Below are 7,660 nucleotides of genomic sequence, written 5' to 3'. Positions count from 1 at the left end.
AGATTATTTAAAGTATGTTTGGTATTAAAGTGCCGTCTCTTTTAATATACATTTATTGTGAGATGAAAGTTAAAATTTTTGAAGAAAAACTTATAGATTTTGATTTTTATATTAATTTTTATATTTTTCAATCATTACAAAAATTTATGAAATAAAAAAAAAACCACAACTGTAGAGTCACAGCCCAACTGATTTTACCAAATACCTCAACAGTTGAGCTATGCCAGCTCGGCTACTAAAAATGAGACCCAAATAGGTCGTTAAGCCATATGCAATTTGAGACATGACATATGTGAGTTCTCGATTTGAGATTTTAGGTTTGGGTTTGTGTGATTTAAGAGTCTTGAGGTGCGAAATTTTGGGCAAATGAAGAAGAAAAGGCTATGATGGAAGGTACCGAGGAGTGAGGCCTGTGAGTACTTGATCAAATCAGCTGCTAACAATCTCATGCGAAAATTTGGTAACACTACCTGGTGATTTGAGTGTGCTAATTATTAAAGATTCTTGATCAAAGCGACAGGTTTTTGTTATTATTATTTTTCTTAGAAGGCGTTTTTTTTTTTTTTTAATGTTAATAGGTTGGGATTTCATTTTTTTTTAATTTTCTTTTATTGCTTCTGGTGTAAACTCAGAAAAAGCTCTTGAATTTAAGGGCTCAATGGTCATTTTACTTATAATCGGTTACATTTTCTAATGATATCAGTAACAAAATGGACAAGTGATAACCTTAACATACAATGGGGGTAAAATTGAATAACTATAAACTTTTGTAATATTTTTAGAGTAAATTTCGGATTATCCTGTAATGACAATATTCAAAATACTTTCTAAACTTTTATGAATTTAAAGTTCATAAAAATTTAGAAAATATTTTGAATACTGTCATTGCACGAAGGGATAATTTGAAATTTACTCAAAAATTTTTACCCCCATTGTATGTTCAAAAAATAATGAAAAATGGGGGTGAATTGATAAATTTTTTGGTCTTTCTTACAAAAATGATTAAATTGAGATTTACAATAGTTTATAAATATTTTGAAGATGATCATTTCATGAGAGGAGTAATCCAAAATTAACTCTATTTTTTTTTTATAATGAGACAATTCTTAGATGGACAAATAACTTTCTAAAACTTTATTTAAAAAAATATTTAACTTTTTTGTAAGTACATAATCATTAGAGTTAACATTTTTCTTATCTATGAAAATTCTTTTATTGGATTATTTTACTATCATTCTTCCATTCGAAAAGGGGAAAAAAAATTCTTAAATCTTGATGGATTATTTTTGGTTTCCTCCACCTCAACTATTCCGTATTTCCACTTTGATAAATTGTAGGATTGTAATTCTAGTTTCCTACCTTGCCGTTTCTATAAAGTTAATTAGACTTTTAATTTAGTAATTAAAATACCAGAATACCCTTGCTTGATCAAAATCAAAGCTTGTATCCAAATTTTGGATAATTGATGTGTAATAGCTATATTTTTTTAGAACAAAATTGTGTAAGGAATATGAAATAGCCAAAAACATTTTGGATAACTGGTCTACCATATAATATGTGTATAAATTCAGTATTAGAAAACAGAAAATAAAAAAAAAAATCCAAAAGCATCTACAGATCCCATTTATCACCAAACCACAATTTCTAAAACACATCTTGATGATTTTAGTGTTCCAAAAAAAAAAAAAAAAAAAACACACTCACACACACACACTACCAACCATTATCTTCTGCTATCGTAACTAAGATTTCAAAAAACTAGCTTTGATTTAAACGATACTCAAAGAATATCTCAAAACAAATAACAGGCAATGGGTAAATTGTCAGATGGATGGCTTTCTAGACAATCAAATATATTGAACAGTTTTGTAATGTTTGGTTGCTGAGAAAAATGATGAGAAGATTAAAGAATGAAAGAGAAAATTGATAAAAAAAAAAAGAAACATTATTACTAATCTGATATGGAATGTGAATATAAGACTCTTATATAGTAATGACTAAAAGATTCCACACATCAAATACATGAGCTGAAATCAAGCTAATTACTAATAAAATTATAGCTAATTAACAGATTCTCTGTATTGACTTTAACAACCATGTTGATTCAACAGCCACATTATCATGATTAGTTGCTTTAATTAACTAACTAATTTCATTCTTAACACCCCCTTCTAGCTTAAGGTTTAGGGAGTACATTAGCTTACTATGCATATAAGCAAAATGATCAAAAGAGAGTGGCTTGTTGAGGATGTCAGCTAACTGATCAGCAATGGAAACATGCTTAACTGATAAATGTTTTTGACATATGTGCTCCCTAATAAAATGAAGATCCAAATGTAATATGTTTAGTTCGTGTGTATTATTTGGGATTACTGGCCAAGTCTTTTGCACTCTTGTTTGTCGTAATGAAAAATTGGAATCTTGACAAGAGATATTCTAAGTTCTTGCAACATATAAGTAATCCACAAAACTTTTGAGGTGGCTAAGGCCAGAGCCTTGCACTCAAATTCAGCAACTAATCTAGAGACAATATGATACTTCTTAGAGGACCAGGAAATGAGGTTACCACCTAGGAACACACAATAGCCACTGGTAGACTTTTGATCATTAGGATCTAAATCCTAGTTAGCATCAGAATAGGCAATCAAAGTAAAAGTGCATGTGTGAAAGAATTGGATATCTTAGGACTCTTTTATAAGCTTGTCAATGAAGAACTGTAGGAGCTACCGAGAATTGGCTGAGCTTATTAATAGTGTAAGCTATATCTAGTCTAGTTAAGAGAACATACTTAAGAGAGCCTATAATGCTTCAATACAGAGAAGGATTTTCAAACGAAGTACCCTTTTTCGTCTATAGCTTCTCAATAGTACTCATTGAAGTATTGTAATCTTTGTTATCTAGCACATATGTGTTAGCCTACATGACTATAAAATGTTGATTTTGATGATAACAAATCACATGTTTTGGATAAATAAAGAATTACACTTTATGCTTTTAAAACAAGAAAATGACTTTATAAAATTAGTTGTTGTTTTTTTCAAGATGTGGACTAAACTAAAAAGACTGATTTTATTAATTATTGTTTTGAATTTTGGATTTGGGCTTATTTGCAAATCTTTATAACGTTTTGGGTCATACTATAATTTTCATATATTTGGGTCATATGATAATTTCAAAAAGTTTTGGGAATAACAAGTATTCAGTATTATTTAGGAATTCTAAAATTAGACATATTTGTAACTATTCATAACGTTTTGGGCTAGAATGTAATTATAAAAAGTTTTGGGGTAAAATTATAATTTTGGAAAATAATTCATTATAGCCGGCACTGTAGCAAAGCGGCTAACCGGATGTTACAAAGTGACAATTCGGTTATGGGCAAAAACTCTCTAAATGAAAGCGGCTAACTGGATTCATGAAAACGGCATACCGGATGAACAAAATTCAAATTTTTGAACATAACAGTAACATGAAGCGGCTAACCGGATTAAAAAAAATGGCAAGCTGGTTATCACCAGAAAGTCAATAACAACTAATTTTCTTCCTTAACTATAAATTGGCTCAAATTAAATTTATTTAAGATGATGCAACCATTAATATTTTAAGCAAATTCTCTGCAAATCTAAAAGCATAAACTTTGTATTCATTTAATTTATTCACACATATTGAGCTTTCATTTGCATTCAAATACATTGTGTGAGAGAAAGTTTTGTAATCCTTTTTGTAAAATCAAATTGAGAGGTTGTAAGTGTTGGGATACACTTGGGTTAAGAGATTAGCGATAATCTATTGTTGTAAAGGTTCATTGACACCTTGGAAGTCAATTGTAAGTGTTTGAATCCTTGGGAGGCTTGGATAGTGAAATCCTCATGCTCGGTGTGCTTGGAGGCGTGAACATAGGCATTGATTTCCGAACTACGTAAAAATCTTCGTGTTTGTTTTCTCTTCCCGTACTCTTTTATTTTTGTGATTTATTGAATTTATTGCTTTCGATTTCATTAAGGCACTAGATTGAATTATTGTGTGATTTGCTTGCTTAAATTTTAAAAACCCAATTTACCCCCCTCTTGGGTTGCATAACTTGTATTTCAATATGGTTTTTGAAGAATATCTCTAATGTATTTAGTTTGAGAAAGATGAAAGCCTTCTACAGAGGGTGTTATTTCAAGGCCAAGAAACTAGTTAAACGTACCCAAATCTTTGATTGCATATTCTAAACTAAGTTGTTGAATAACATTTTCAATGAGCTTTCAACCAAAACTAGTGATCAGTATATCATCTACGTAGATAAGAATGATTAGAATATCTTTACCAACATGCTAAAAAAATAGAAAAGTGTTAGGTTTGGAAGTTTTAAAACCCTATTGCACTACTGATCCTTTATTCTTTCATACCAGGCCCTTGAAGCATGTTAGACCATACAAGGCCTTGTTGAGTTTGCATATATAAAAAGGATAGCTAGAATATATGAAACATTCTGGTTAATTTACAAAAACATCCTCTGTAAGAACACTATTTAAAAAGGTATTGTTGACATCTAGCTGCCTTATTATCCAATGACGCATGACAACCAAACTTTGGATTATCCTTACTGTGCAAGGCTTCACAATTGGTCTAGAGGTCTCAAAGAAATTAGTTCCATGAGTTTGGTGAAACTTGTTTGGTAGTAGACGCGCTTTATACTTAGATATACTTCCATTAGTACTTGAGTCTATAAACCCACTTATTACCAATAAATTTAGTAGTTGCTTCAGTAGGAACTAATGTCCAAGTTTCATATTCTTCTCTTATAGTCAAATACCACTTGGAACCTATTAAGTATGCTTTTACACTAGTTGATTCAAGATCTTGTGTGGCTATTAGATAAGCATTTAGTTTAAATATACTAGCTTTTGCTTCGGTAATTGGATATATACTATAGATTAGAATAAACTTGAGTTAATATTTAAGGATTGTGTTAGCAAAGATTGCTATACTAAATTAGAGCTTGATACAAAAGGCAAAGCAAGATCAATAGTAGAAGCAGATGGTTTTTCAGTACTACTGTCATCAACAATGTTATTTTAGAATAAAGAGAGTTAAATAGGTAATGAATTGACTCTGTGAGGTTTAAACATAGTGAAAGATTTTTTAGTTTAAAATAATTGAGTAAAGAAACTGTAGCTCATTAAGAGTGACATGCCTTACAATATAAACTCTAACTAACTTATCCATACACTTATATTCCTTATAGTAAGGACTATAACAAATGAAAACACATATCTGAGTATGAAAACCAAGATTATATTGGTTATAAGATCTTAGTAGTGGGAAATAGAAACAACCAAAGACTCTAAGAAACTGATAGTCGGGTAATTAATCGTGTAATTTTGAGAAAGATGATTGATTATTAACACTAATGTTGGCATTCTACTAGTTAAACAAGAAACTGTATGGAAGGTTTCCCAGAAAAAAGAAAGAGGTAAATGAGCTTGAATTAGGAGAGTATGATATGTCTCAACGATGTGCCTATAAGAGTATGACATGTTTAAAAAATGTACTTATGTTTCCTTTCACCACACTATTTTGATAATGAGTATATGGTGATCTTAATTAAGAAAAGAACTAAAGGCTCTAAATTCACCCCTCATGTTTAATTGTAAAGTTTTTATGGGTAATGAAAATTGCTTTTCAACAAGAGGTTTGAATGTATCTTGGGCTTTTGATTTCAGTGTGAGAGGAAAGATCCAGTCGTATCCTATATAATCATTAACAAAGGAGATGTAATATCTATAAACATCTATAGAAAAAACAGAGGCTAATCCTCATAAATCAGTGTGTAAAATTTCTAGTGGAGATCTTGATTTAATTTTCGTAATAGAAAAATAAAATTGACGTAACGTTCTACGTTGACAAGCATCATAAAAACCAAGAGATTAAATAATAGGAAAACGTTCCGGTAGATTCTTTAATATTGTTTGTAAGACATGTTTTTTGAGATGACCAAGTCCATTGTGAAATAACTTTATTGATTCACAGCTTAAAGCATGAAGCCTTTGTTTTATTAACACTAGAATTAAAGGAAATTGAACTGACAAACACTTGATTATTTGATTATTTAACTCTTGCAAATGGTTTACATCTTTATTATTAGAAAGAACAAACATTATTGAACAAGGTTTGTAAACATGTATTTTAGAATGAATATTTGATTCATCTTGAGATAGTAACTTATAGATCCCACCTTTAACAATCCATGTGCTAGCAAAGTTCCCTTTATCTTGTCTTTTATAAAGTATAGATTGGAAGAAAACTCAATGGTTATATTGTTATCTATAAGAAGCTTTAATATACTTATAAGATTTTTGGTAATTTTGGGAACATAGAATTAGCAAGGTTTAAGTGATTTACTAATGAGGTATAGAAGCAAGTGTAACCTATATATGTGATTCAAGACCTTGTCTATTTACAATCAAAAGCATGTTTGAACCAGAATAAGGCTTACCATCAGTCTGATTCTACATAGTATTAGTTAAGTGATGTGTAGCTTCACTATCTATATACCATCTTTGATATGTAAGTCTTTCTAAAATGGCTATATAAGTAGCTTTAGGACCTTGATTCTGGCTTGGGAAGCAGCCTTACATTGGGAATTTTAGAACAAAATTTTTGTTGAATCTATCTTTGCATCTAGTAGCAAAATAATCATACTTGAAATAGATCTGACATGTGATATTTTCTCTGCCACCTCTTCTAAAGCCACTAAAAGCAGTAGAAAAACTATCAAGAAAACTACCATTAAAACCACTTGTAAATCTACCTCTGCCTTATTTATCACTCTGATTTCCATTATAGTTTTGGGTAGCATTTCATTGCCCTTTTATGAATTCTGTGTGGATTTCCACCTCCCTTTAATCTAAAACTTTCCCTTCCACTATAGTTTCAGTTCCAATTTTTTTGATTGCTATTACTTTAACTAGCATTATTTCCTGTTTTTTTTTAATTATTTCCAGCCTGAGCTATGTTAGATGTATAGTTCAACTTAGCCTATTTACTAGCATTAGATTGATTACTCTCTAATCTAGCCTCATCAGTCAATAGCATAGAGTAAACTTCATTAACACTCATCTTGAGAACATAGGCCTCAATATACACCATAACAAGATAATGAGGTTGTCCTAATTTAGAAATTAAATTAGTAAAATCTAAGGAACTAATTGGACTTCCAATAACAACCAACTTATCAGTTATAAACCTTAATTTATCAAATTGTTTAGTTATAGACATAGATCATGGTCTAAGATTATTCAACATCATCTCTAAATGAACTTTCTTAGCTATAGTTTTAGATCCAAATTATTGCTCTAAGCTAGTCTAAAGTTCATTAGAAGTTTTGAAAGTTACCACTAGGCCAAGAATCTCAACATTGATGGAGGACAAAAGCTAGCTCAACGGCATTTGATCTTACTTCTGCTAAATAAAAAATTTAGGATTTTCTTATGCAACAACATTGGAACTTCCAGACTCACTAAAGAGAAACAAATTTGAACAAGAAGACTTTTTAGTTCATTAGCTTGAACTGAAGAACAAATTTAAGATTTCCAAATGATGTAATTAGATCGATCAAGTTTAATCAGTGTTATGAAAGTGGGAGATGAAATTGAGGATATAGAGTTTGCAT

The sequence above is a fragment of the Citrus clementina genome, unplaced genomic scaffold (assembly GCF_000493195.1).
Source record: "Citrus clementina cultivar Clemenules unplaced genomic scaffold, Citrus_clementina_v1.0 scaffold_2, whole genome shotgun sequence".
Classification (NCBI taxonomy): Eukaryota; Viridiplantae; Streptophyta; class Magnoliopsida; order Sapindales; family Rutaceae; genus Citrus; species Citrus x clementina.
This window is presented reverse-complemented; position numbering follows the sequence as displayed.